Source organism: Neoarius graeffei, chromosome 18 (genome assembly GCF_027579695.1).
Source record: "Neoarius graeffei isolate fNeoGra1 chromosome 18, fNeoGra1.pri, whole genome shotgun sequence".
In the NCBI taxonomy this organism is placed as follows: domain Eukaryota; kingdom Metazoa; phylum Chordata; class Actinopteri; order Siluriformes; family Ariidae; genus Neoarius; species Neoarius graeffei.
In genome coordinates this window covers 4,159,370-4,183,644 of record NC_083586.1, presented here as the reverse complement: position 1 = coordinate 4,183,644, position 24,275 = coordinate 4,159,370, and the positions used below count along the sequence as shown (strand labels likewise).

Here is a 24,275-nt window from a genome sequence, read left to right as displayed (position 1 = left end):
AAATGAGAGGACAACTGGATGTTTACGTTTTTGCAGAGGTCTTTTTTTCCCCCTGTACACTAAACGAAAAGTCTAATGGCACAGCAATTCAGCATGCATCTATTTGAAAAGTTTCATCTTACGCCTACAGCAAGATCAACTGAAGGTATGTCGATAGTACAGCCATTTATTTAGCTTGTTAGCTACCATGATGCCATCCTTTATGGAAAGAATCATACTCTGCACTAAAGTGAATTGTTATTACTAGAGTAATGCTGTAGTGCAGAACAGAATTACTACAGTGTTAGTGCAGTAAATGCTATAGTTTGGATAAAAATAAACGGCATACTGCAACGGCTCTGTACTTTAAAGTGCTGATGACACGAACATGACTCTATGCAATTTCTTAAATAAACTATACAACATGGCAAACATGTTAGATTTCTGTTATAATTACGTGAAAAGAAGCTGTTGTTATGCAAATATCCAACTTTTAATTGCACAGCGCAAGAAAACTGGGTCCGTGGCTCGCGGCCATGTTGTGACATCAGTGGAAGAACACACTGCGGTTCACTGGCTGTTCTACTCTGGTTCTACTCAATAGAAATGGTGCATGAAAACACCAGTGAACTCTCTAGTGCTAGCTCTTCCTTTTCTGGGAGTCTAGAATTGTGTTGATCTCTTCCAAATAGAATCTATGATAGCCTACCCTCTTTACCCTTTGCCTCTCATTGCTAGGCGGCAGTTACATGAAAGCCGCAAGCTTTCACAAGCAAATACATGACTGATATCACGCTGACTTTATGATTACATTTATGATTATCATGTAGAATCTATAGCTCTACGTACCTTTATCTTATGTCATTTCACAACACATGTTCTGACAGGAGGACTGTCTTTGGATCCGGCATAGCTACTAGTAGACCCCCTCCGGAATACTGGCAGTGTTGCCAGATTGGGAGGTTTCCCGCCCAGTTGGGCGGTTTCAAGTGCATTTTGGTGGGTTTTGAACATATTTTGGGCTGGAAAACTTCAGTGGTATCTGGCAACAGATACTGCTGACATTTTCCAGCCCAAAATATGTTCAAAACCCACCAAAATGCACTTGAAACTGCCCAACTGGTTGGGAAACCTCCAAATCTGGCAACACTGTGTAGGCACTGCTGATGGTAGTAACACACATTTGTGCTGAACTGAACACTCAAGAGATTCCTTTAAGCTGGGAAGGGTGTCAAAACAATCCAAATCGAAGTGGTCAGAGCACAGGACGGATGTTGGTGAGGGCTCCCACTTGTCACGAGTGCGCCTGACTTGCTTCACCCACTTCGCATGCAGCTCGGGATCTCTGGGAAACTTGAATAAACTTACCCCATCCTTGTGGGTTTTTGGAGCAAAAGCCGGCAACACAACGCGGAGGCATTTTATTTATATATATATATATATATATATATATATATATATATATATATATATATATATATACACAGTGGTGCTTGAAAGTTTGTGAACCCTTTAGAATTTTCTATATTTCTGCATAAATATGACCTAAAACATCATCAGATTTTCACACAAGTCCTAAAAGTAGATAAAGAGAACCCAGTTAAACAAATGAGACAAAAATATTATACTTGGTCAATTATTTATTGAGGGAAATGATCCAATATTACATATCTGTGAGTGGCAAAAGTATGTGAACCTCTAGGATTAGCAGTTAATTTGAAGGTGAAATTAGAGTCAGGTGTTTTCAGTCAATGGGATGACAATCAGGTGTGAGTGGGCACCCTGTTTTATTTAAAGAACAGGGATCTATCAAAGTCTGATCTTCACAACACATGTTTGTGGAAGTATATCATGGCATGAACAAAGGAGATTTCTGAGGACCTCAGAAAAAGCATTGTTGATGCTCATCAGGTTGGAAAAGGTTACAAAACCATCTCTAAAGAGTTTGGACTTCACCAATCCACAGTCAGACAGATTGTGTACAAATGGAGGAGATTCAAGACCATTGTTACTCTCCCCAGGAGTGGTCAGCCAACAAAGATCACTCCAAGAGCAAGGCGTGTAATAGTCGGTGAGGTCACAAAGGACCCCAGGGTAACTTCTAAGCAACTGAAGGCCTCTCTCACATTGGCTAATGTTAATATTCATGAGTCCACCATCAGGAGAACACTGAACAACAATGGTGTGCATGGCAGGGTTGCAAGGAGAAAGCCACTGCTCTCCAAAAAGAACATTGCTGCTTATCTGAAGTTTGCTAAAGATCACGTGGACAAGCCAGAAGACTATTGGAAAAATTTTGTGGACGGATGAGACCAAAATAGAACTTTTTGGTTTAAATGAGAAGCGTTATGTTTGGAGAAAGGAAAACACTGCATTCCAGCATAAGAACCTTATCCCATCTGTGAAACATGGTGGTGGTAGTATCATAGTTTGGGCCTGTTTTGCTGCATCTGGGCCAGGACGGCTTGCCATCATTGATGGAACAATGAATTCTGAATTATACCAGCGAATTCTAAAGGAAAATGTCAGGACATCTGTCCATGAACTGAATTTCAAGAGAAGGTGGGCCATGCAGCAAGACAACTACCCTAAGCACACAAGTCGTTCTACCAAAGAATGATTAAAGAAGAATAAAGTGAATGTTTTGGAATAGCCAAGTCAAAGTCCTGACCTTAATCCAATGTAAATGTTGTGGAAAGACCTGAAGCGAGCAGTTCATGTGAGGAAACCCACCAACATGCCAGAGTTGAAGCTGTTTTGTACGGAGGAACGGGCTAAAATTCCTCCAAGCCGGTGTGCAGGACTGATCAACAGTTACCGCAAACATTTAGTTGCAGTTATTGCTGCACAAGGGGGTCACACCAGATACTGAAAGCAAAGGTTCACATACTTTTGCCACTCACAGATATGTAATATTGGATCATTTCCCTCAATAAATAAATGACCAAGTATAATATTTTTGTCTCATTTGTTTAACTGGGTTCTCTTTATCTACTTTTAGGACTTGTGTGAAAATCTGATGATGTTTTAGGTCATATTTATGCAGAAATATAGAAAATTCTAAAGGGTTCACAAACTTTCAAGCACCACTGTATATATATATGTGTGTGTATGTATAATAATGTCTAATAAAAATACTAATAATGATAAACTGAACACCTGTCGCATCAACAACAAACTGGTAAGTTAGGAGGAAGGTTCTTTCGCTGACGTCATATAGCTCCTCCTCCTCCTTCGTCTCCTGGGTGCTGCAGCCCCGTCAAATTTGCCCAAATAGCCGCGTTTTTTATCATAACTTGTAAAATAGGCACCTTCGTGAATTAATATATGGATCATCGGGAATTACTTTTTATGTTATAAAACATCGCCAAAGATATCAAAAACGTGTCATCAGCACTTTAATGCAGAAGGCAATTTCGTGGACAGGAAACACTGCCGTCCTGCCGCAAGAAAAAAATGTATTGTTTTCGCATAAGGGACATCTGCCTCTATATTTACTAGAATAAATGGTTGTTGTTGCAAACTTTATGCGGTAGGCTATGTGGGTAGAAAATAGAAATGTATTTTTAGAATGTGGTAGTTTTATATCATGAGAGGGTTCTATGGAAGTCATTTGTTAACATTTTACTATCTAAACGTTTGTATTGCAATGACCGCCCTCCTCAGTTTGAAATGAACATAGACTGCTGATTGGCCACCAGGTTGCCTGACGTGGTGGGGGTGTGGCTGTGAAGACATGGATAATTGGGCTGATCGCAATGAACAGAATCAATTGCTGCTACCTTCGGACGCAGAGAGCACCTTTTGCTTCGACAGCTTCTACTTTGACAACAAAGCTTTGGATTCTACTTGAGTACACGACTGGGATTCACTCTTGAAAAGGTAAGATTCATTTTATTGTGGTTGTATAAAGGCTAGTTTATATACACTCTGTCTGAAGGGCTCTGCATGCTCTTGCGACAAGGCTTTTGCAGATAGCTTTTCGCAGACAGTTGTAATTTATCGTTGAGCGGGGAGTAATAGGCGTGCGCGATGTTATTCACCGCCACAACGCAAGGGGGGCGCGAAGTCACGAAATCGCTAGGAGTAGTTGGTGGGTGTGGTTAGTGGAGTGTTTATCTTCCAGTTACTTATAATGACTAGAACTGGAGTCGTATAGATGTACATACTTCCTCACTTCCTTGATCAACCGCTCTTCGTGCTGCTCCATCTTCGCTCGTGTTTTTAAAAATGGCGGTCGTGAAAACAAACCAAACCGGGAAAGTAGGGAAGTGGAAGTGCGTGTACAGCGGGGTAGAGTGGACCAATCAGAGCCCTCTTGTCTGCGACGCTGTCTGCGGTGGTCACAATTTTTGGGAGATGCGCGCAGAGCGTCTGCGAAGGGGGGCTGCGCAGAGCCTCTGCGAAGGCGGGGGGCTTCGCAGACACTATCTGTGAAGCCATCTGCGAGGACTGGGTTGTCAGCATAAATTGGCCTTCAGGCTGGAGCTTCACTGGATGTGGTGCGCTACGCTTAGTCAAGTTGAGTCAAAATACATGAAGTTGAAAAATAATGGGCTATTTTTAGAATGTTCTCTGTGCTGCCTTTTCTGGTGTAGCTAATTCCATTGATTATAGTTAAGACTTTAATATTATAGTAATAATACTATAATAGCTACTATAAAAGCTAATTCCATTGATTATAGTTAAGTCTTTGACTTAATGCATCCATTGTAGTCCCAGCCGCAGACACGAGTTGCCAACAAGTAATATATATATATATATATATATATATATATATATATATTAGGGCTGTAACGATACACCCAACTCACGATTTGATTCATATCGCGATTTTTGACCCACGATTCGATACACCCACGATTTTTTTTAAATGTATTTTTAAAGTAGTAAATTTGACTTATTAACATTTACTTACTTACATGAACTATTTAATAACAAATAATTCAGACCACTGCAGAGAATGAGTAATATGTATGCAAAAATGAACAAATGTGACCGCTCACCGAATCCAGGGACACATGTCGGCCGAAACGAATCCGAGATAATCGCAAAAGAAGCATTTTTTTTTTTAATTTGTGATTTTTGTTTTTTTTCCATCATGTGCAAGTTGAGATCTTGAAGAATGCAATCAGTATTTCAGATAATAGATTGTTTTGTTGGAAAAGCATACATTTTTTGTTGCAAATTGTCTCGTTTTTGTCAGGACTGTAGCCTGCTGGGGGGTGTGGGTAAATTACCATATGGACCATTCACATGATGATTTAAAGTCATTTGTTTTTTTTTTCCGCGAATCAGCTGTATGATCCGAGTTGAACACATGGCTACTTAACCTGCATACAGGCATGTGATTTCACTATGGAATGAGTTACTAAACCACGGGTCACCAAACTTTTTTCTTTGGGGGCCACATTGTCGTTCCTGACTGTGATGGGGGCCGGCGTTGGGTCAGCTATATCACATAGAATTGTATGACCCAGACAAATATGACCACCAGCACACTGTAAAAAATATAAATGACAGTTGTTGTTCAAGCTCACAATTTTATTGTAAACTGACTCAGAAAAACAATTTTGACATCTAACAAACAAACTCACGTTTGTACAACTCATTTTTCTTAGAAAATAACTAACAAAGATACTTGATTAAGCAAAACAAGTTTTTCTTAGTTTCCCTCAAATTTCTAAAGACTGTCCTACTCTCTAACAAGAAGTTTTAAGTTTTCTTACTTTATGTTCATTGACACGCCTACTACGGGGTTTCCTTCCTTTCTCCACAAGCCCAACGAGCTTCAACCATACTCTCATACACACTAAGTTCTTGAGCAGCTCAGTTCATTGGGCCCAATTCTAATGTGAGTAAAGACCGGTTCTTAAGAAGATCAGTTCATAAGTTCATAAGTTAATTTCAATGTGTGTATTCAAAGTGTAATGTGTGTATTCTTGCACACAATTAGAAATGCACATCTTGCATTCATTCTCAGACCCAATACTCACACATTCATACACAGTATAAGACTAGTTCTCAAGAAGCCCTGTTCATAGGGCACGAGTCTGTGAATTCACAATTGTAATGTGAAATTTTCAAAATGGTGAATAAAAGGTTTTTTTTTTAACTACACTTTGTGTTGTGTTGAATGATGGGGTGTGGTGAAAATTGTTAGAACTCAAAAAACAAAATTGGTAGAAGTTAGATTTTACATATGAAACTGAAAGTCTTTGTTGATCAAACTTAGTATAATGAGTTTGTATTATTAAAAACAAAAGGTTGGCAGAATTCACAAATCTGTGTTGTGTCAACCTTTGACTTATTTAAGTGAAGAGGTTGGCAGAATTCGCAAATTTGTGTTGTGTCAACCTTTGGCTTATTTAGGTAAAGAGAACTCAAAAAAACAAATGCATCACGTTGCCTAGATAATTTCAGTTCTGTCAACCATTTTTTTTTTTACAGTGCAGGCCTCATTGTGTAGTAGAGATTACTAGCCTGGCACGGCCATCCCCACTACTATAGCCATACTACTATATCAACACTTGATTCCTGGCACATATTTGTTTGTCTTTACTAGTGGTTTGCAAAAGTAGTAATCAAGTCTTCACACTTTGTTTTAATTTGAAATACCACTGATATTCCATTTATTTATTTTCTAATAAAAATAATATCAAAGCTGTCAAGGTAAGAAACATCTGCCTATTTGAGGTGATTGACACTGCCAAAGGTGAGTAGAAAATTATAAATTGTAGGTAGGCCTGTTGATATTATTAATAATATAAATAATAATTGTATGCAGCACTTAATAAAGGTCAAATAAATAGGCCTATAAAATAAATACATTTAAAAAAACAGTGAAATTATAATAATATGAGCAATAGATCAATAGATCACAGCAGTTGTGCTGTGTCCTGCACGTCATTGCTCTCATCCATGGCCAAAGCAAAAAACTCGAATTCTGACGCTTTCTCATTCAGCTGGTCATACACGTTGTCCCCCAAATCTTCGGTTCGCCTGGTCATAGTAGGTGCGGAGAGACTCACCGCATTGAGCGCATCCTTCTTGTCGGGACACACCTCCTTGGCCACAGCAAGCATGCATACTTTAACAAAGTCCCCATCAGTAAACGGCTTTCCATGGGTAGCTAGTAGGTGAGCTACCTTATAGCTAGCTCAGACAGCAGCCTGGTTGATCTGGGTTTGGTGAAGGAATACATTCTGTTGTGCAGCCAGTCCACATTTCATCCTCCGAATCCTGTCTTCTCTTGTTTGACCTTGCAAACTAGCATACTCTTTGTGGCGGGTTTCATAGTGACGACGCAGATTGTATTCTTTGAAAACCAGCACACTTTCTTTACATACAAGATAAACTGCACGGTCCTTACACTGAACAAAAAAATAATCGGTGGTCCACTGTTCTTTAAAAACTCTGCACTCTCTGTCAGCTTTTCGCTTACTGCTAGCCATTTTGCTGTCCTGAACACTGACAGTTCTCTGCGCATGCACTGCCTGTCACTGCTTGATCGCGAGCATATGATGAAAATTCGGAAAATATGAATAGCTCATTTTATAACTAAATATCAATTTTAATTGATAAAATCAACAAAATACAAGATGCAGACATGTTATTATTTGCCAAAAAGCAATTTAAAAAAATAGGCCATGACCACTTTTGGGGATTGCCTCATAGGGCCGGTTCAAGTGATGGGGGGCAGAGGGGCTGGGGGGCCGGTCAAAGGGGGGTGGCGGGCCGGATCTGGCCCGTGGGCCATAGTTTGGTGACCCCTGTACTAAACAGAGCGCAGAGGAGTAAACACCACGAAGCAAACAGACACACAGTATTTACATCGGAGATGACCATTTCTAGCAAAAAAAAAAAAACGCAACCTCGTTTTCCAGATTGAATGGAATACTTGAATGATTGGATGATACACGGACCATTCTAGGATTACATTCCATCGGAGGCATTGGTGTGTGCAAGGCGCCCTTTTCTCTTTCTGATGGGGTAAGTTTATTAATCTAAGGCTGTGTGGTTATTTTTGCATGTAACGGAGAGTGCTGTGGTTTGGTTAAGCCTAGGTCACAACCGGACGTATGATTTTTTGGCTGTGTGATTTTTGGCGTTTCCCAAATTGCTGCGGTTTTTTTTTTTGTTCACGGAGAAAGACATGCGTTGGCCGTAAGTTTGTCTTGCAACCTGAAAAAAACGTAAGCGCCCGTAGAGTTTGTTTGACATGACAAAGAACCTCTGCGGCCGGTCTGCGGCTCGAAAATCAGCGCATCACACGCGCGCTCTCATGTTTTTCACACGCGCGCTCTCGTGCGTTTCATGCACGCTCTCCGTGCGTTTCTTGCATTTTTTGCATGTAGACCGGCTGTAGGAGCACATACGGCCGGTTGTGACCGAGGCTTTACATGAAACTAGTGTTAGTTGTGTCATCATCGTGCTATCTTTCTTTCTTACGGTGTGAGTAATTTTTCAACCACAAAACGTTAAAGTATACTTTAGGACTTATTTTTGTACTTCATAATTGTGTTGGGCATACTTTGCATGGAAGGAAAATTGACGTGGTGATCTTTGTTTACATGAAAGTAGTATCGTGCTAGCTCGTAGGGGGTAGGGCTTTCCTTAATGTCATGCAAATGAGCACCATTATGTGCCCACCCTACACCCAAAGTAGCTGAGATGGAAAACTTTGAGGGCGATTTTCTCCCTTTTCTGTTTTAAGAAGTATACACTTTCAAAAGGCCACACATTCTTCAAATATTGTCAGATCTCCACATGGAAGGCATCATTGGAAAGCTTAGAAACTGTACTTTCTGAATCTGTCAATAACTCAAAATGCCCCCGGGCCGACATGTGTCCCTGGATTCTGTGATCTGCCACAAATGTATATCCAAAGATTCTTTTATTTCTCAAAATAATACTGTTGAGCCAGAAGCTCTGTTTTTTTTCGGTTCTGAAAAAGTCATTTTTCCAAATCGTGTAAATCCGTTAAGATTTTTTTTGGGGGGTGGCTCTCTCACTGTCTCACTCTCATAGGGCCAATGATTTTCTGTGATCGCGGAAAACAGATGGAAATTACAGAATTTTTATAGTGAAACATTGCTCGCGTGTCAAAATGTAACTGCCGCAGAAGGCTTCCGCCCAAGCAGATGCCTTCAGTGTTGCCAGATATTGCTAACGTTTTCCACCCCAAAATATGTTCAAAACCAGCCAAAAAGCACCTAAACCTGCCCAATCTGGCAACACTGCATGCCTTTCCGGTCAAGTGATTGTGATTGGCTTGTGGCACACCTAGCCAGCCAATGAGCTGCTTGTTTACAGATTCGCTCCCCGTGTCGCAACCAGAATGGCGACCGCTTAAAAGAAATGAATGCTCTGCCAGTGGCGAGTGTGGCCATTGCGTGACTCGCAGAAGATTGTCGCAGGTCGGCGAAAAAATGACTTACTAATAGATATAAAAAATAAAAGTAATTTAAGTAAGTTTAAAATGTAATTTAAATAAAAAGTAAAGTATTCATAAATTGAAGTTTGGAAGCGCATCTGTTTTTGGGCTGAGGAGAAGTTTGAAAGGGTGTACCGCGATTCTGCCTTCTTGTATCGCGACACGGATCGTGGCTCTGCGTATCGCGATTTCGATTTCGATACGCATATTGTTACAGCCCTTATATATATATATATATATATATATATATATATATATATATATATATATATATATAATATTCTGCAACAGACCATTCTTTGGTTACACATTTGTTTTGCTTTCCTGCTCAATTGAATGCAATGCTACTGTCATGTTTGTCACACATATTCTTACCTCATCCCCAGTTTTAATCCTGTATGTATTTTTGTCAAGTGCAAGTATGGTTGTAAACTGAAACACTGTGCTTAAATTTATGTTGTTGTAATGTTGTATTTAAATTTTCCCCGCTTTTCATTGCAACAGGTACACATTGTTTGCATTGTATTGCATGGTATTGCATTGCAGCCAATGAGTTCAAAGAGGTTGGCCAGACAGACCTACACAAAGGAATGGAAGAGGGCGCGGCGAGAGGTGTTGAATGTGCGAGCACTGGTGCGTGCCCAGCTGGATGCAGGAGATGCAGCAAACAGGGCAGAGGAGTCTGCGCGAGATGCAGTAATCAGGGAAGAGCAGGCTGCGTGAGATGCAGCAAGGACAGGCCAGGCTCTGCAAGAAGCAGAGCAACAACATCATGGACCTCAACATATGCCAGAGATACAACCGGCGGAGATTGAAGAAATGACATTTGTATCATCTTTCTATTCAGATGTGTCAATGCCTCACAGCCGTGTAACTGCCAGTCCCTCAACCCATGTCAGTCCAGCACCCAGCCGTCGGACATTGGAAGAGTCGTACATTGAGGAACAAACATCATCCGACCCAGTTGAGGGTACATTTGCTTTGAATTTTATGTTTACTGTCTGATTACAAGTTCCTAACCAAGAAAGCAAACACTAACAATTTTCTTTTCAAAAACTTCAGGAATGACCCATGGTGAAGAGGAGGGGGCTTCAGGCATGGCTGCTGTAATAAGGCGTAAGTACTTCATACACACTTGTTGATGTTCACACAGGAAAAGTGTATTGGGTATAAAACTAAAATGAATTTCATCTCAATTCTACCTGTAGTCCTGGAGGAACAAAAGAGGCTCCTATTGAGGACGACGGATGACACAAAAAGAAGTAAGTACTATATACACACATTTTCACATACTGTATGACAAGTATATTATGTTCAAAAACTAAAATGAATTCTATCACAAATGTACCTAGGCATGGAAGAGCACATGGGGTGAATGACTAGGAGAATGGAGGCTATGGAGAGGAGGATGGAGGCTATGGAAAGGAGGATGGAGGGTATGGAGAGGAAGTCAGAGACGTTGGAGGCTGCCGTGGTCTCGAACCCGCCTCAGCCTCCTCTGCAGGAAGATGTGCTGTTGGGCCTATGCAGCACAGTGGAGGAGCTGGAGGAGCTAGACAGGAGTCTGGCTCAACCAGAAAGAAGGAACCAAATGGTAATTAATTGGACATAATTATATATGAAATAAATTGTCATTGGTAATGTATTGATTTGGCTAATGAAAGTAGACCACATAAGCTCTCCACATTCGTTTTCATTGTATACTTATGTTTTTCTTGGTTTTTTTTTTGTAGAAAAGTTTCTTTGAAAGCCTGGGAGGGGTGAATCCGGGGGCAGTCATTCGTCGCATTCTATGCCAGGTGGCTACCAACAATGTCCTGGCGCAGTACAGCCTGAGGGGGAGGAGAGCAAAAAAGCCTTTCCAGAACTTAACCCTTTGCAAAATTATAACGGGTAAGTGTTCATATATTTTTCAAATCAGTGTTATGCCAAGTTTGACTGAGATTTAAATGTGTAACTTTTTTTTACTTCTATTTGTAGAGGCCTGCATGCAGAACTTCCCTGGCAAGAAGGTAGCTGATTGAGGAGTGCATTGGGAGTGCACTGAAGTTTGCACCACACAGACGGTAAATTAAACTTAAGTCTTTCTTTTATCAATCGCTGAATATTCACAATAATTAAATGAAACGTTGGCACTAAGTTGGTGTTAAACGTTTTGTTTCTTATTCTTTTTAGGTCAGCTGGTCCTCAAGATTGAAGACATACACCAACTTCTATGCACACGCACCCGTTTTTGGCATTTCTAAAATTTGTTTTCTTATTTTTTGCCTTTATTGTATTTTATTAAGAAATAGTTTTCATAATTGTCTATAATTGTCAGATGTTTTATAATGTATAATAATGTTGCACTGTGTTGCTGATGTCCTTACCAATGTTGTATTCTTGATATTTTTTCTATTAAACTTTCTAGTCCTGCAACATTTTCCTGGTCATTCATCACTGCTTATATGTTCTGAAGTAAATAGTTGTCATGCAACCAAAACTTTTACAATGAATTTACTACAGAAATATGACAACATTATGGTGAGGGAAAGAACATTGGGGGAACACTGAAGGAACCAAACATGTAACCAACGAGGTTACTAGAATGTGGGAACCAACACATAATAAACAAGGTTGGGGGAACATCAGGAGCACATCTAGGGAACCAAACATGTAACCAACAAAGTTATGGGAATGATATAGAAACGTTGAGGGAACAAACATGACATGAACAAGGATAAAGGGACGGTGTGAGAACGGTGAGGGAACCAAATAGGAACCACATGAGTAATATTCTGGGAACCAAAATTAAACTTTCCTGCCAACCAAGTGACAACCTAAACAGAACCAAAAATGACTTTCAGGGAACGTAGCCGGAACCAAACTGGAACCAAAGGCTCGTGTTCCAGGAACATTCTGGGAACCAAAAATTGTTAGTAGGGAACATGATAGTGCTAACCACCATGCCACCGTCCCACCCACTTTTGACCTCAAACGCAAATGTCTTCAGTGTATGGCAAAAAAAAAACAACAACAACAGAATTGTCCTTGCTGTTCCAGTACTTTTGGGCTTCCAGCTGGAAATACTGTCAGAGCTGTTGCTATCAAAAATGAATCACTACATTCTGAGCAGCTTTGAGAGTGGTGTGGTGGTGTAGTAGTTCGCACTGTTGCCACACAGCAAAATGGTTCCAGGTTCGAACTTCATGGCTAATGGGGGCCTTTCTGTGTGGAGTTTACATGTTATCTGTGTGGAATTCCTCTGGTGCCCCTTTTCCACCAAAGCAGTTCCAGGGCTGGTTCGGGGCCAGTGCTTAGTTCGGAACTGGGTTTTCTGTTTCCACTGACAAAGAACTGGCTCTGGGACCAGAAAAACTGGTTCCATGCTAGCACTCTCTGCTGGGCCAGAGGAAAGAACCGCTTACATCAGCAGGGGGGTGGAGTTGTTAAGACCAACAACAATAACAAGACCACGAAAGATCACCATTTTTAAGCGATGAGAGGCAGCAGCTGTACAAACGCGAAGTCATCCATTATTATTATTGTTGTTGTTGCTTCTTCTGCATTGTTTTTGCTTCGATATTCGCGACAAGGTTTATGCAAACGTAGCGACATAACTGACATATACAGCGACGTAATGACGTATACAGTGATGTAATGACATGGCTTCCCTTAGCACCACGAGCTATGGAAAAGCAAACTGGTTCTCAGCTGGCTCGCAAGTTGAACGAGTTGTGAACCAGCACCAGCACTGGCCCCGAACCAGCCCTGGAACTGATTTGGTGGAAAAGGGGTATGGGTGCACCAGTTTCCTTCCACAGTTCAAAGACATGCAGATGAGGTAAAAATAACCAGCCACTGGGGTTGAACAAGCCAGTGCATATTTAGTGCTAGTTCCAAGCCTAAGTATCCATGTGTATCCGGTGTTTGGGGGTGGGAAGCTATACCAAATCAAATATGTGGCTCATGGGAGCAGCTGAAAGAAGCAGACTCTACTTAAACTGTTTAAAAATCTGTCTAATTGATTTCAGAAGCTAAACAGAGTTGGGCCTGGTTAGTACTTGAGTGGGAGACTGCCTAGGAATCCCAGGTACTGTATGCATTTTATTTTGCCTTCTTGCAGATTTCTGTTTGAATTTCTGTCTGCCTGCCTCAATCCCTCTCTGCCCCTACCAAGGCCTGCAAGGACACACACAGTGCGTTTACATGCACATAGAGAAAATCGAATTTCTGCCGTTGCTCGACTGAAATCGAAGTTCAAAATGCCATGTATACACCTTAATTTGGCTGAAATTGAACCGAACTTTATTTCTCGGAATCGACTACACGACCTAGATTATGCGATTTCTGCTGAGCTACTTAGTGCATGTATACCCTATCGAGCTACGTATTCGAGCTACTTACTTCAGCACTGCCCCTTCCGGAAGTGATGAGTGATGAGACCACAAGCGGGAAACACAACAGCCTCGGTCGGCATGACAACGGCATGAATCTTTTTCTTTTTGTGGCATTGTTTGCACTGTTAAAATTTAGCTCACTTACTGTATCACCAAATACATCTGTACAGCCGTTGCATAGCTGTGAATTGTGTACATAAACAAGTCACTGTATTTGTGTGTGTGTGTATGTATAGATGTCCAACATCTGAAGAATGTCAATAAAAACAAAACAATTGAACTTTTTGTGTGTTTATTAAGACATAAGTTAAATTGTAAGCAAAAAAAAAATATTTTTTTGTAAGCAAAAAATGGACTTTAGAAAAATATACAATTGTGCAAAATAAGTTGTCTTACAAAACAGTGGTCTGCGCCGGACAGTTTGTAGCCATACAGTCTGTTAGAGCAAGCCTAACAGCTTGAACACGGAATTGCCAATGTTGCCAGATTGGGGGGTTTTAAGTGCTTTTTGGCGGATTTGAACATGTTTTGGGCTGGAATATGTCAGCAGTATCTGGCAACAGTATAGCTCTTCTTCATGACGACAACCGGAAGTGTACCAACACGATGGGGCGTGTAGCTCCACGTGTGGCTCGGGTGCACAATGCTCCTTGCACAATAGCCCGATTTCACTTGTGCATGTAGGATTGGATTTCTCTGGCACTCCTGCTGGGACCCTTTGCTCAAGTACCGACAGTAGCTCGATTTGGATGTGCATGTAAACGTACTGAGTGTCACAGCTTAGGCCAAAGCTGTGCCCAAAGCAACCCAACCCCCCAAGGACCAGCTCTTCTGTTAATGGCTCTCTCTTTGTTTGACTCTGGGGGAGGGTTTGTAGGCCTTAGCTGTCAGAACCAGGCCCAAATTGCCTGTCTTTCTTAACAGAGAGATAGAGAAAGACAGAGAGAAAAGCAGGCTAGAAAGAGAGAGAGAGATCCTGAAATGTGGAAAAGAGGCAATAGACATGTTAGACTGAATACTACTACTATTATTATTATTATTATTATTATTATTATTATTATTATTACTACAATAATAATATCATCATCGAAGTCTAAACATTCAGTAAATCATTTTATCCAATCCTGAGCTATGGGGGTAAACAAAGAGTTCTCTGAGCTGGGTTTCATAAATGCCATAAATAAGCCTACACATATTGTTTAATTACTCAGCAGTATGAGTTGGTGTACACCCAAGTCTGATATTGTTGGAAAGGGCATAGTCTAAGCTTTATTCTGGTGTTTAATATGTTGGGTTCAAGGCAGTTTAAGATCTGTAAAGGAAGTCAGACATACAACATGTCTTAAGGTCTTGCAACCCAGCAGAATATAACCATTATTAAAGCTGTCTTAATTTCAGATCTCTGAAGGGCTATATGAACAAGAATGTTCTCTGAGGTCGGCCTTAAGGTACCCTTTAATATGGTTTATGGATACAGTAAATCATTTTATCCAAGCCTGAGCTATGGGGGTAAACATAGAGTTCTCTGAGCTGGGTTTTATAAATGATTTAAGCTATAATAAGCTTTATTTCACCCTTTTGTGTGTGTAAAATCAACCTTTTTCACAATGTTGTCATCATTTAAGCTTGAGTTAACATTATTGGCCATCTTTTTTTTAAATTCCTCCTGTGTCTTCTTGTTTGGTTTCCTAGGTAAGGCTTCTCTGAATAAAAGAAGAGCAGGCTTTTGTTCAGCAGGTGTCTGAAGATTTCTGGTGAGGCTTTTCTTATGTCTTCTATGATTAAAATGCTGTTTTGTGGCTTTAAGTTTTCTCATATGTAGGGAAGGTCACCAATAGTGCTAAACCATCCCCGAATGAGTTAATTTTTGAGTTCTTGGTTTTAAGGGTCTAATGATATATCTATAAATATTGTCATTTTAAATGCATGAAGTGAGACAACGTGTTTTGCCGTTTGTGGAGACCAGTGTATGTTGTTATGTATGGTTTGAAACATTGTTTTTCAACAAACCTGGTTGAAAGCCACAGGTTGATGGGAGGGTCTAACCTGTACGTAGCCCCACCCTCATTTACATTTCTGTAAGTATCAATACCAGAGGCAGAATCTAGGGCCAAGTTTACATTAGACTGTATCTGTCTCGTTTTCTTCGCGGATGCACTGTCCGTTTACATTAAAACGCCTGGAAACGCTAGGAAATGGGAATCCACCAGGGTCCACGTATTCAATCCAGATCGTGTCTGGTCTGGTGCTGTGTAAACATTGAGAATATGCAGATACGCTGTGCTGACCTCTAGTTGGCGTCGTCATTGGACAACGTCACTGTGACATCCACCTTCCTGATTCGCTGGCGTTGGTCATGTGACGCGACTGCTGAAAAACGGCACGGACTTCCGCCTTGTATCACCTTTCATTAAAGAGTATAAAAGTATGAAAATCCTGCAAATACTGATGCAAATACTGCCCATTGTGTAGTTATGATTGTCTTTAGGCTTGCCATCCTTCCACTTGCAAGTAGTAAGTGACGCGCATGCCTGACATGCACTGAGATCACACACACAGCGGCTCAGTCCCAAATCACTGCTCATGCGCTATATTCGCGCGCTCTGTGAGCTGCGCAGGGCCGGAGTGCGCACCCTCCAGAGGGCACTCGCTGTTCAGGGCGGAGTGATTTGGAGCACAGGATGCCTGCGGAGCCGAGCGTATCCGTGTATTGGCGTTGCTATGTGCACGCGAATCGTGTATTGGCGTTGCTGTGTGCACACTAATCGTTTTAAAAATGTTAATCTGATGATCCGCTGATACAGTCTAATGTAAACCCCACCTAAGCCACTCTACCCTGAAGTTCTGCTGGAGACTGCTGAATACTCTGCCAGATTTCATTGTCATTGCTACGTGCCTTTGAGCCTTTTGCTGGAGATTCTGCAGAAGTTATTTCCATTACCGCTACTACTAAAAAGCTTTATTCCTTTACCACAAAAGCAATTTTAATTGCTACTTGCCTTTGAGTCTTGTGCTCAGAGTTTGACCTTCTTTGTCTTCAATTTGTCCAGAGCTTCACTCATTGCTGAGATATGGATTCAAAGTAAGGAACTTGCTTGGATATTGTATTGTAAATAGGTGCAGCTAGTTTTGCTTTTGCAATGTTCAGAGTATATGCTTAGCTTTTGAATAATTGTGTTTTTCTTGTTTGTACCTGTGGCAGCGGGGGCGTGGTCAAGCATCGGTCTGTGACAGGAGGGCGGAGTCAGGGAAGGTAAGTGGCAGAATCACTACACCTGATGACAATTAACCTGTGTTTGTATGTCTTCCCAGTGACCACGCCCAAATTAAGGAGGGAGAGCGAGAGCAGAGGAGACTCTCCCCCGAACAAGATGCCAGTTGTGTGTGTGTGTGCAGGTCTATGATTATATGTTCACTGAAAAGTGTAACAATAAAAAACACTTTACGAACCTGAACTCTGTCTTGCCATCTTCCTGTGCTCCGCCCCTGTGTGAGAACCGCTACAGTGGTGCCGAAACCCGGGACAATTTCTGGAGCGCAGAACAGCCCCATGGAGTCTTCCCCATTTGCCGACATGATCCAAGCCCTCACCACGGCCCAGCAAAGCCAGCAGCAGGCGCTAGTCACCCTCCAAAAGGAGCAGGAACAGCGGTTCGAGGCCCTGGTGTTGGCCCAGCAAGAAGATCGTCAGGCGTTCCGGCACCTCCTCGCGTCGGCGGGGTCTACCATCGCGGGCCCGTCCCCCCTCACCCTAACAAAGATGGGCCCACAGGACGACCCCAAGGCATTCCTCACACTCTTTGAGCAAGTCGCAGAGACCTCGGGGTGGCTGATGGAGCAGCACATGGCACGCCTTCTCCCCCTGCTAATGGGAGAGGTGCAGCTGGCTGCACTACAGCTCCCCACCGACCACCGGCTGGCCTACGCGGACCTTCGCCGGGCTGTCCTCCAGCATGTGGGGTGCACCCCCGAGCAGCAGCGTCAGCGCTTCCGCGCTTTGCGCTTGGAGGAAGTCGGACGGCCGTTCACGTTTGGCCAGCAACTCTGGGATGCCTGCTGGCGGTGGTTGAGGGCCAACAACCGCGACACCGAGGGGATCATCGACCAGGTGGTACTGGAACAATTCATCACATGCTTGCCAGCAGGAACCGCAGAGTGGGTCCAGTGCCACCACCCGGCGTCGCTGGATCAGGCAATCGAGCTGGCGGAGGACCATTTGGTGGCTGTCCCAGCGGCAGGACAACCGACAGCCTCTTCTCTCCCCTCCTCTTCTCTCTCTCTCTCTCTCCCTCTCCTCCTGTGTCTCGTCCTCATCCCATTCCCCCACCTTGGAGGTGGGGGCCGGCACCACCCAAGCCGGCCCCCTGCACCTGCGGTGCCCTCCTATTTCTCCCTTCTGTGTCTGTCCCCCCCCCTCAGGTGAGTGAGCCCCAGAGCGCCGGTGCAGAGAGGAAGCCTGGGCCAGTTTGCTGGCGCTGTGGGGAGCCGGGCCACCTCCAACAGCAGTGCACGGTAATGGAGGTGGGCATGGTGGTTCGGATCCCCGATGCGCCAGGAGCCACCCTTGATCGAGCTGGAGCGTATCGCATACTGGTGAGTATTCAAGGGGATACATATCAGGCGTTGGTGGATTCTGGTTGTAATCAGACCTCAATTCACCAAAGCCTGGTGCAAGATGAGGCATTGGGGGGAGCACAGGGGGTGAAGGTGTTGTGTGTGCACGGGGATGTTCACAGCTACCCTTTGGTGTCGGTCCACATTTTTTTCCGAGAGGAGAAATTTATAGTAAAGGCGGCAGTTAATCCTCGCCTCACCCACTTGATAATTTTGGGGACTGATTGGCCGGGATTCGGGGAGTTGATGAGTCATTTAGTGAAGAGTGGGTCCTGTCATATTTCAGCAGGGGGAGGTCCCGGTGCCACCTTGGCGGGAGCCGCTGTCACAGAGCCATATGCGTCATCTCCGCGTCAGAGTGAGGAGCCACAGGCTCCTCCTGCCTCTCTCGGGGAATCCCTGGCAGATTTCCCATTAGAGCAGTCGTGAGACGAGACTCTGTGGCATGTGTTTGACCAAGTGAGAGTAATCGATGGTCAAACGCTCCCGCCGAATGCGATCCTGTCCTTCCCCTATTTTTCTATTATGAATGATAGATTATACCGAGTGACACAGGACAGTCAGACGAAAGAACAGATCACACAGCTTTTGATTCCAAAAAGCTGCCAGGAATTGGTATTCCAGGCGGCTCACTTTAATCCCATGGCTGGATACTTAGGGCAGGATAAGACACTAGCCGGAATAATGGCCTGATTCTATTAGCCGGGGATTCGCGGCGATGTCTGTAGGTGGTGTATGGCGTGCCACGAATGTGAGTTAGTAAATCCAGCAGCCATTCCAAAAGCGCCTTTGTGCCCTCTACCATTAATCGAGACCCTGTTGGAAAGAATTGGGATGGATCTCGTCAGGCCATTAGATCGGTCAACACGAGGGTACCACTTTATATTAGTTCTGGTGGACTATGCAACGCGATACCCGGAAGCAGTGCCTCTTCGCAATATCTCAGCACGCAGTATTGCGGAGGCACTCTTCCGCATCATCTCCCGAGTTGGAATCCCGAAAGAGGTTCTGACTGATCAAGGCACCTTGTTTATGTCATGTACACTGAACGAACTGTATGGGTTATTAGGTATTAAGCCGATCCGCACCAGCGTGTACCACCCACGAACGGACGGTTTAGTTGAATGGTTTAATCGCACCCTCAAGAACATAATTAAAAAATTAGTAAGTGAGGATGCATGTAACTGGGATAAATGGCTTGAACCCTTGTTATTTGCAGTGCGAGAGGTCCCCCAAGCCTCCACGGGGTTCTCCCCATTTGAATTATTAAATGGGCGTAAGCCGCACGGCATTTTAGATGTGCTGCGAGAAAATTGGGAGGAGGGACCTTCACCAAGTAAAAACGAAATTCAATACGTTATTGACCTGCACACAAAACTCCACACACTCACACACCTAACCCAGGAGAATTTGCGGCAGGCCCAAGAATGGCAAACCCGCCTGTATGACAAGGGTACGCGCCTTAGAGAGTTCGCACCGGGAGATAAGGTACTCGTACTGTTGCCCACATCGAGGTCTAAATTAGTCACCAAGTGGCAAGGACCCTTTGAGGTCACACAGCGAGTCGGGGACGTCGACTATGAGGTGAGGCGAACAGACAGGGGTGGGGCGCTACAGATTTACCACCTCAATCTGCTCAAACTCTGGAATGAGGAGGTCCCCATGGCATTGGTGTCAGTGGTTCCAGAGAAGGCGGAGCTGGGGCCGGAGGTTCAAAAAGGAACATTAGCATCACGTACCTCTCCAGTCCCCTGTGGGGATCACCTCTCCCCGACCCAACTCGCGGAGGTTGCCCAGTTGCAGACTGAGTTTTCGGATGTGTTCTCACCCCTGCCTGGCTGCACCAACCTCATAGAGCACCACATTGAGACGCCCCCGGGGGTGGTAGTGCGTAGCCGCCCTTACAGGCTACCCGAACACAAGGAAAAAAGTGGTTCGGGAAGAACTCGAGGCCATGCTCGAAATGGGCATCGTCGAGGAGACCCACAGTGACTGGAGCAGCCCGGTGGTCTTGGTACCCAAGGCCGACGGGTCGGTCCGGTTCTGTGTGGACTATAGAAAAGTCAACGCAGTGTCTAAATTCGACGTGTACCCAATGCCTCGTATTGATGAGTTGCCTGATCGACTAGGCATGGCTCGCTTTTATTCGACACTGGATTTAACAAAGGGATATTGGCAGATCCCCTTGACTCTACTATCCCAAGAAAAAACGGCCTTTTCCACACCGTTCAGCTTACACCAATTTGTCACACTTCCTTTTGGGTTGTTTGGGGTGCCCGCTATGTTTCAGTGGCTGATGGACAGGGTCCTCCACCCCCACGCCACCTATGCGGCCGCCTACCTGGACGACATCATTGTCTATAGTAACGACTGGCCGAGGCACCTCCAACATCTGAGGGCCGTCCTTAGGTCGCTGAGGCGAGTGGGTCTCACAGCCAACCCGAAGAAGTGTGTGATTGGGCAGGTGGAAGTACGGTACCTGGGCTTCCACTTGGGCAACGGGCAGGTGCGTCCCCAAATTAACAAGACAGCAGCAGTTGTGGCCTGCACGAGGCCCAAGACCAAAAAGGGGGTGAGACAGTTCCTGGGGCTGGCTGGCTATTATCATAGGTTTATACCTAATTATTTGGACGTCACCAGCCCACTGACTGATCTGACTAAAAAGGGGGCACCAGATCTGGTCCAGTGGACAGAGCAATGCCAGCGGGCTTTATCTGAGGTAAAGGCTGCACTGTGTGGGGGGCCAGTTTTACACTCCCCTGACTTTTCTCTCCCCTTTATGTTACAGATGGATGTGTTGGACAGAGGGCTGGGGGCTGTTTTGTCCCAGGAGGTGGAGGGCGAGGACCGCCCAGTCTTAAACATCAGTAGGAAGCTGTCGGTGCGTGAGGGGCGCTACAGCACGATTGAAAAAGAGTGCTTGGCAATCAATTGGGCGGTCCTCGCCCTCCGTTACTACCTGCTGGGACGCCCTTTCACCCTCTGTTTGGACCACTCGCCCCTCCAGTGGCTCCACTGCATGAAGGATGCCAATGCGCGGATCACCCGTTGGTATCTGGCACTCCAACCCTTTAACTTCAAGGTGATCCACAGGCCGGGGGTGCAGATGGTTGTGGCGGACTTCCTCTCCTGTCAAGGGGGGGGAGTTGGCTGCAGGGCAGACGGCTGCCCGGCCTGAGTCGGGTGGTGGGGGTATGTGGCAGCGGGGGCGTGGTCAAGCATCGGTCTGTGACAGGAGGGCAGAGTCAGGGAAGGTAAGTGGCAGAATCACTCCACCTGATGGCAATTAACCTGTGTTTGTGTGTCTTCCCAGTGACCGCGCCCTACTTAAGGAGGGAGAGTGAGAGCAGAGGAGACTCTCCCCTGAACGAGACACCAGTTGTGTGTGTGTGTGTGTGTGTGTGTGTGTGCGTCTATGATTATATGTTCACTGAAAAGTGTAACAATAAAAAACGCTTTACGAACCTGAACTCTGTCTTGCTGTCTTCCTGTGCTCTGCCCCTGTGTGAGAACCAATACAGTACCTTTCATGCACCTTTTTTTATTCAACCTATTGTGAATTAACCTATTATTTTTCCTATATTAACTACATTTACTTAATGCCTTTCTTTTCTTTTTCCAGGAAACCTGTACGCAGGCACCATTTGCTTTGCCCAGTCTGTTTTAGGACCCAAGAACCACTCAGTGCGTTTACATGCACGTCCAAATCGAGCTACTGTCGGTAATCGAGCTAAGGGTCCCAGCAGGGGTGCCAGAGAAATCCAATCCTACATGCACACAAAGAAATCGAGCTATTGTGTAAGGTACATTGTGCACCCAAGCCACAGGTGGCACTACACGCCCCATCATGTTGGTACACTTCCGGTTGTCGTCATGAAGAAGAGCTATTCAAGAGTATAAACAAAGTTATCAGTTCCGTGTTCACAAGAAGAGTGTTTGTATGTACAGTGGTGCTTGAAAGTTTGTGAACCCTTTAGAATTTTCTATATTTCTGCATAAATATGACCTAAAACATCATCAGATTTTCACACAAGTCCTAAAAGTAGATAAAGAGAACCCAGTTAAACAAACGAGACAAAAATATTACACTTGGTCATTTATTTATTGAGGAAAATGATCCAAGATTACATATTTGTGAGTGGCAAAAGTATGTGAACCTTGGTTTCAGTACCTGGTGTGACCCCCTTGTGCAGCAATAACCACAACTAAACGGTTCCGGTAACTGTTGATCAGTCCTGCACACCGGCTTGGAGGAATTTTAGCCCATTCCTCCATACAGAACAGCTTCAACTCTGGGATGTTGGTGGGTTTCCTCACATGAACTGCTCGCTTCAGGTCCTTCCACAACATTTCAATTGGATTAAGGTCAGGACTTTGACTTGGCCATTCCAAAACATTAACTTTATTCTTCTTTGACCATTCTTTGGTAGAACGACTTGTGTGCTTAGGGTCGTTGTCTTGGTTCATGACCCACCTTCTCTTGAGATTCAGTTCATGGACAAATGTCCTGACATTTTCCTTTAGAATTTGCTGGTATAATTCAGAATTCATTGTTCCATCAATGATGGCAAGCCGTCCTGGCCCAGATGCAGCAAAACAGGCCCAAACCATGATACTACCACCACCATGTTTCACAGATGGGATAAGGTTCTTATGCTGGAATGCAGTGTTTTCCTTTCTCCAAACATAACGCTTCTCATTTAAACCAAAAATTTCTATTTTGTTCTCATCCGTCCACAAATTTTTTTCCAATAGCCTTCTTGCTTGTCCACATGATCTTTAGCAAACTGCAGACAAGCAGCAATGTTCTTTTTGGAGAGCAGTGGCTTTCTCCTTGCAACCCTGCCATGCACACCATTGTTGTTCAGTGTTCTCCTGATGGTGGACTCATGAACAGTAACATTAGCCAATATGAGAGAGGCCTTCAGTTGCTTAGAAGTTACCCTGGACTCCTTTGTGACCTCACCGACTATTACACGCCTTGCTCTTAGAGTGATCTTTGTTGGTCGACCACTCCTGGGGAGGGTAACAATGGTCTTGAATTTCCTCCATTTGTACACAATCTGACTGTGGATTGGTGGAGTCCAAACTCTTTAGAGATGGTTTTGTAACCTTTTCCAGCCTGATGAACATCAACAACGCTTTTTCTGAGGTCCTTAGAAATCTCCTTTGTTCGTGCCATGATACACTTCCACAACCATCTGTTGTGAAGATCAGACTTTGATAGATCCCTGTTCTTTAAATAAAACAGGGTGCCCACTCACACCTGATTGTCATCCCATTGATTGAAAACACCCGACTCTAATTTCACCTTCAAATTAACTGCTAATCCTAGAATTTCACATACTTTTGTCACTCACAGATATGTAATATTGGATCATTTTCCTCAATAAATAAATGACCAAGTATAATATTTTTGTCTCATTTGTTTAACTGGGTTCTCTTTATCTACTTTTAGGACTTGTGTGAAAATCTGATGATGTTTTAGGTCATATTTATGCAGAAATATAGAAAATTCTAAAGGGTTCACAAACTTTCAAGCACCACTGTACGAACAGAAGTGTTCCTAATAAAATGGCCACTAAGTTGAAGTTGATCTGTAATGGTGAACATATTAACTGCTAGCTTGATAACATGCTAATAACTTACCAACTAATTGGAAATGGGTGCGTACATGCCCAGACACAAGTGTTCCTAATAAAGTGGCGGGTAAGGTGAAGTGTCATGCTGACCGAGGCTGTTGTGTTTCCCGCTTGTGGTCTTGTCACTCGTCACATCCAGAAGGGGCAGTGCTGAAGTAAGTAGCTCGACTCCGTAGCTTGATAGGGTTTACATGCACTAAGTAGCTTGGCTACAATCGCATAATC

General features: G+C 43.8%; 1 protein-coding gene and 2 long non-coding RNA genes across 3 annotated transcripts in view; all 3 read left to right on the top strand.

Annotated features, from left to right (window-relative positions):
* Positions 1-24,275, top strand: part of LOC132865856 (zinc finger protein 850-like) — a 1,522,149-nt gene that overhangs the window by 635,370 nt on the left and 862,504 nt on the right. The gene's annotated exons all lie outside the window — the stretch shown is intronic.
* LOC132865930 (uncharacterized) lies at positions 110-10,087 on the top strand. The gene is made up of 3 exons (XR_009650524.1): positions 110-145; positions 3,681-3,861; positions 9,920-10,087. It is a non-coding gene; the product is annotated as an uncharacterized LOC132865930 (long non-coding RNA).
* LOC132865935 (uncharacterized) lies at positions 15,492-22,088 on the top strand. The gene is made up of 3 exons (XR_009650529.1): positions 15,492-15,548; positions 16,845-16,876; positions 22,031-22,088. It is a non-coding gene; the product is annotated as an uncharacterized LOC132865935 (long non-coding RNA).